We start from the raw sequence: 6187 nt of genomic DNA on the forward strand, positions 1-6187 counted from the left end.
CGAGACTTTGGATCTGCGAATCCAAAGCAGGGGAAAGGTGCCCCTAAACCACAAAACAAAGGACAAAGCCAAGGCAGGGCCTCCCAAGACAACTCGCCGAAGCTGCAAGCAAAGAACAGCGCCGCGAAGTCGAAAAAGGACACGGGAAAATGGTGTGAGTTCCATAAGAGCTCCACTCACAACACAAGTTAGTGTCGAGCCAAGCAGTCACTGGTGGCTGAGCTAAAGGTTTCAGAATCAGATGCATGTTCCGACTCTGATTCAGAACCCGACAAGGGGAATGACAAAGGGAAGCAGATCATTGATGCGGATCCCAACGCCACTGTTGCTACCGCCAAGATCCAGAAAAATGAACCTGAATATCCAGAGGAGGAGGAGCGTCTCTTCCACTCCCAGATGTGGGTAAAGGGCTCCCTGCTACAGTTCATTTTTAATAGCGGGAGCCAAAAGAACCTCATTTCGGCAGAGGTCGTGAAGCGGTTGGGCTTACCGACCACAACACATCCACAACCGTACACCATCGGGTGGCTTCACCAAGGACGGGATCTTCGCATTAGCCAGCAGTGTCGCCTTCCATACAACATCAAGCCCTTCACGGATGAGGTATTGTGTGAGATTGCTCCCCTTGAAGTTTGTGATGTATTATTAGGACAACCATACTTGTGGAAGCGACATGCTGTGTATGAATTAAGGCCCCGTGTTGTTATTATTACATTGGGAAATAAGTGGTACAAGATACCAGAGGTAGCACCACCTACTGCCATCTCTTTGATTACTGCAAAACAATGTAGTAAGCTCATTTCCAAAACCGGGAAATTTGTTTTCTTGATGATACGCCCTCAAGGAAAGAAGAAGACGGTGGCCACAATCTCCAAACAGGGCCCGTCCACATGACAACTACAGATGGACAAGGTCATGGAGGAGTACGAGGATATCTTCACCTCCCCCGCAGGGGTTCCTCTGCATTGTCAGGTCAAGCACTCCATCGATTTGACCCCAGGTGCGCCGCTACCCAATGGACCAATTTATCGGCGCTCCGTTCTGGAGAACAATGAAATCAAGAGGCAGATTCAGGAGCTCCTACAGAAAGGTCACATCCATCCAAGTTCATTGCCTTGTGGGAGCCCAATCGTGTTGGTACAGAAGAAGGATGGGACTTGGAGACTCTGTATTGACTATCGGGCGCTGAACAAGATCACTGTCCATAATAGGTACCCAATCCCATGGATTGATGACCTCCTGGACCAACTAAAGGGGGCGAAATATTTCAGCAAGATCGATCTAAAGTCAGGATATCACCAGGTACCAATCGAACCCTCTGATGTGTGGAAGACTGCCTTCAAAGCCAAGGAGGGCCTTTTCGAATGGTTGGTTATACCTTTCGGATTGACGAATGCTCCTGCGACCTTCATGAGGCTAACGGATGACATCTTGCGGCCATTCACCAACTCATTTGTAGTGGTATACTTGGATGACATTCTGATCTTCAGCCAGAGTTGGGAAGAGCACCTCCACCATATCCGACAGGTTCTCCAAACACTGCGGCAACACAAGCTATGTGCCAATTTGGAGAAATGCACTTTTGGCATGACCCAAGTTCAGTATCTTGGATACATTATTGATGAATAAGGGGTGCATGTGGATCCAGCTAAGATCCAAGTCATTCGAGATTGGCCATCTCCAACCACTCTGACAGAGCTCCGCAACTTTCTAGGTCTTGCCAACTTCTACCGCAGGTTCATCTTGGGATTTTCTCATATCACTTGGCCCTTGAGTCAAGTCACCAAGGGAGGAGCGAAAGAAAAATTATTTTGGTCTGAATCTCAATTGAAAACATTCATAGAGTTGAAAGATCGCCTCTGCATGGCACTAGTGCTCGCATTACCAGATTTACAACAACCATTTGAGGTCGAGACAGATGCCTCTGACTATGCTATTGGGGTAGTCCTTACTCAGCACAGGCATCCAGTGGCATATCACAGTGAAACACTTTCAGACACAGTCCAGAAGTATCCCACTTATGATAAAGAGATGTATTACATTGTGCAGGCCTGTCAACAATGGAAGCATTACATTTTGGGGAAGGAAACAGTCATCCACACAGACCACCGACCCCTGCAGTTCATACAGACCCAAGGGAAATTGTAGAATGATCGCCATCAGAAGTGGTCTACATACCTACAACAGTTCCATTTGAATATCAAGTATAAGAAGGGCAGCACCAATAATGTTTCAGATTGCCTCAGTCGACCACCGATCATGGCGTTAACCACCGTGCTCAACTCTTGTGGGCACGAGACTTCTGGTTGGCCACTTCTCTACAAAAGCGACTCAGAATTCGGCCACACATACCAGACACCCTTGGAGGGCCGACATGTTCCAGATTTTCACCTCTAGGATGCCCTGTTATGCCACCTGGGTCACCTTTGTGTTCCTTCAAGCGAGCATGCCAAGATGATTTAGGAAGCACACTACAGTCGGGCTGCTGGGCATTTCGGGGTCAAGAAAACACTTGGCAGTACTGCAAAAGTATTTCTATTGGCCGAATCTTCGACATGATGTTTGGAAGTACATCAGATCATGTACTGCCTGTGCCATTGCCAAACTGACCAGCAAGAAGCAAGGCCTCTATGCCCCACTGCCTACCCCTAGTCGACCTTGGGAATCCATCTCCATGGACTACATGTCAGGCCTTCCTTCCACTAAGCATGGAAATGACTGTGTTTTTGTGGTCGTCGACAGGTTCTCAAAGATGGCTATTATGGCAGCCTGCAAGAAGAATATCATAGCAGAAGCCACTGCTAAACTCTTCTTTGAACGAGTGTGGGTGCACTTTGGGATCCCACAGTCTATCATCTCATATCGGGACAGTCGGTTCCTTAGTACATTCTGGTCCAGTCTCTGGTCAATGCTGGACATCAAACTCACTAAGTCCACAACCTTCCATCCTCAAATTGATGGCCAGATAGAGGTTTTCAATAGGATGATTGTGCACATTCTGCGCATGTACAACTCAAAGCATCCACACACATGGGACGAGAGCCTCCCCTATGTTCAGCACAGCTACAACCGAGCTCTTCACAGCTCTACTGGCCACAACCCTTTTCAGGTGGGCTTGGGATTCCAGCCACTATGCCCCATTGACGTGGCCATGCCACTTGCAGCTACTCACATAGATTCGGCTCATGTCCAGTCCGAAACAGATAAGGCAACTAGCTTCATTGAGCACATCCAACATATTCGCCAGCAGGTCCATGAAATTCCAGAGAAATCAAATGCCAAGTACAAGCAGCGACATGATCAACATCAGGTGCCACACAAGTTTCAGGTGGGCGACAAAGTCTGGTTGCATTTGCAAAAGGAACGCCTTGCTAGAGCCTATCGGAAACTGAGACCACTCTGATATGGTCCTTACACCATTACTAAGGCTGTGGGAGAGAATGCATTTGAGCTCAACATTCCCCAATTCCTTGGCCTGCACCCAATGTTCAATGTGGACCGCCTTCAGCCATACTTTCCACCATTGCTAGACACATCCGATGTTGCAGAACAACTCACAAACATAGAGTTAAATCCAGATTGCATGGAACAAGCTGCAACTGATCGGATCATGGACACACAGATCAAGAACACTCACCAAAAGAATATCTAACTGTATCGAGTTGTCAAAGCAGGCCAACTCCTTCACCAGGGCAAGTGGCTCTCCCGGGACCAAGTTTAGCAAAAGTTTCCTCATCTCATGGAGGAACTCAATGCAATGGGGACCATTGCTTCCTAAGGGGGGAGGAATGATCTAGGTGGATATTGGTGGCTACCTGCCAAGTCCACCTGGACCCCCACCATTGCTTCTCTCAGCATTTTCAGTTTCCTTAATTGTAGCACAACTTACTATTTTTAGCAGTTTTTCGGGTCTCGAACTTCTAGAGCCGTTTTGAGGCCGTAAACGACGTTTTTTGGGAAATCTGGGGTAACATGGGTCTGTGGTAGTGCTCAGATAGATCTTTCTAATGAGATATGGTACGCGTCAAACAGAGATTGTATGCCAAAGTTACGACCCCGGGAAGTTGATGTACCAATTTACCCAAATAGGGCCCACAATTTGGTGTTTCATCTTCTAGGGTTAGGTTTTGGAATGTTAAGGGTTTTCCATTGTTTCTCAACAATAAATAGGCCTTCGAGCCTCATTGTAACACAGTTCAGAGGCATGTAGCCACCACATCTCTTCTCAGAGATAAGCTACCATTGCCCTAGCTAGTTTATTTCCATTACTGTTTGTAAGCATATTTCAGTGTTTTTACATTAATGAAATGAAGTATTATTTCCGCTGCATATCTGTGTTTATGGTTATCTATGTAATCTGTTGCGTTCCTGTTTAAGTCCGGATCAGAGATTCACAAAAACATAAGATGTTTAGTGCCAAGAAACTTTGCCTTGTTTTGGACCATGATCACACACTTCTAAATTCAACTAAGGTGTCGTAAAAATATAAACCACCTTGTTATACTTTTGGTGATTCCTAGGCAAAGACGGATGTGAAGTAAATGAAATGCTTCATGATAATGTGAGTATATAAATGTTGCTAATTCATGATTATTTCTGTCCAACAATTTATTGAAATAGATCATGTGCACGAGGAAATGCTAAGGAAAGAGGAGCAAGGCAAAGAGAAACTTCAACATCATATTTTTTGCTTTCCTTATATGGGAATGTGGACTAAATTGTCACCTAATATCTAAATTTTTTTGGACAAGATTAGTATAATTTGGGTTGAACTATTAATATCTTTGCCAACTGTAGTTCTTACAGGGAACATTCGATTTACAATGTGGAATTGACAACTTGTATATGCCAATTGATGAATCTATTCTTTCTTTCATCTAATTCATTCTTTGATATTTTATGTTGTAGCCAAGCAAGTGATATGAACTACAAGTTTATACAATAGGCCACAAAGTTTATGCGATATAGATGGCCAACATACTTGATTCCATAGAAACTTTATTTGCAAGACGTGTTATTTTGAAGGGTGATGAGGCTGATCTAGATGGAGATGATAGGATACCTAAAAGTAAAGATCTAGATGGTTTTTGGAATGGAATTTGTAGTAGTAATTGTCAATGATTCTGCAAAGGTTTGACATGATCATAGATATAATTTAATTGTGGTTTAAAGGTAAGTTCGTTTCAATTCCTTTTTAGTGTCTAATCAAGACCTTATAATTGTTAATTTTTGTCTTTAAAAGGTGGTGGTTAAAGATATATGTTGTTGTTCCTGAAATTGAAAGATTTCCATGTATAAATACTTGTATTTTCCCTGTAGTAGGTGCCAATTTGGATTTCTAGGGTTGTCATTGTTAGAAGTAGACGTTGATGAGAAGCTAGAGGATGGAGCACTGACATCTTCTTTAGTTGTGAGATGATAAAAAATAATCTGTAACACAGTGTGTTTGTGACACCTCAAAATTAGAGATATTTCTTGAGTTGTCATTACATGGTTACTTTTCTAACACATATACCCTTCAATTCAAACATAGGTGATTGAGAAAAATAGCCATAATTTTTTCTCAAACAAACAGTTGCATGCAGTGGAAGTCTAGGAATTTCTTGCAATTGAACAACAAAAAGTTTTCAAAAATTGTAAAGTGGTTTTCAATAGGGTTTTTCCAGTTGGAGAAGTGTAGCCACATCTTCACCCTTTGTGGCATATGGATGAACAATTTAGTGCAGTATGCACGACACAAATTGATGGTAAAGTGCTATTTTAATAGTTACCTAACAACGTCCAATCATGTACATGAACTTCTACCAAAATTGTCCCAAATATGGACACGATCACCTAACATCAATCACCAAACTTGGAGCAAAAATAACAAACCCTAGGATGTCAAAATCTACCCGTATTTTCTGTGCTTGAGAATGCATCTAGGACTGTAAATTCGGCCTTGATTAGGGTTTCCTGTAGTAGTTTCTACAACCCTCTAAACACGACCTCGAACTGCTCTAAAAACTTCACTCTTCCCTCTTAATACACCTGCCTTCTGCGATGACTCTTTGTGATCACACGAACCTTGTTCTAGCCTTATTTTAGGCCTTGTAGCCTTACCAAATTAGAGCTACAAGAGTCGAACTCCTTCCCAAAGTGCCTAGAACCCTTGCAGCCTATTTCATAAGAGAAAAGGCACCTCAAC

General features: G+C 43.5%; 1 pseudogene; it reads left to right on the plus strand.

Moving 5' to 3' along the window:
* The first annotated feature begins 3972 nt into the window (after positions 1-3972).
* LOC149242255 (RNA polymerase II C-terminal domain phosphatase-like 3) lies at positions 3973-5764 on the plus strand (annotated as a pseudogene).
* The last annotated feature ends 423 nt before the right edge of the window (positions 5765-6187 follow it).

This window comes from Pinus tabuliformis, chromosome 8, assembly GCF_031772625.1.
Source record: "Pinus tabuliformis cultivar Carrire ecotype Pingquan chromosome 8, CPIR1, whole genome shotgun sequence".
Taxonomy (NCBI): Eukaryota; Viridiplantae; Streptophyta; class Pinopsida; order Pinales; family Pinaceae; genus Pinus; species Pinus tabuliformis.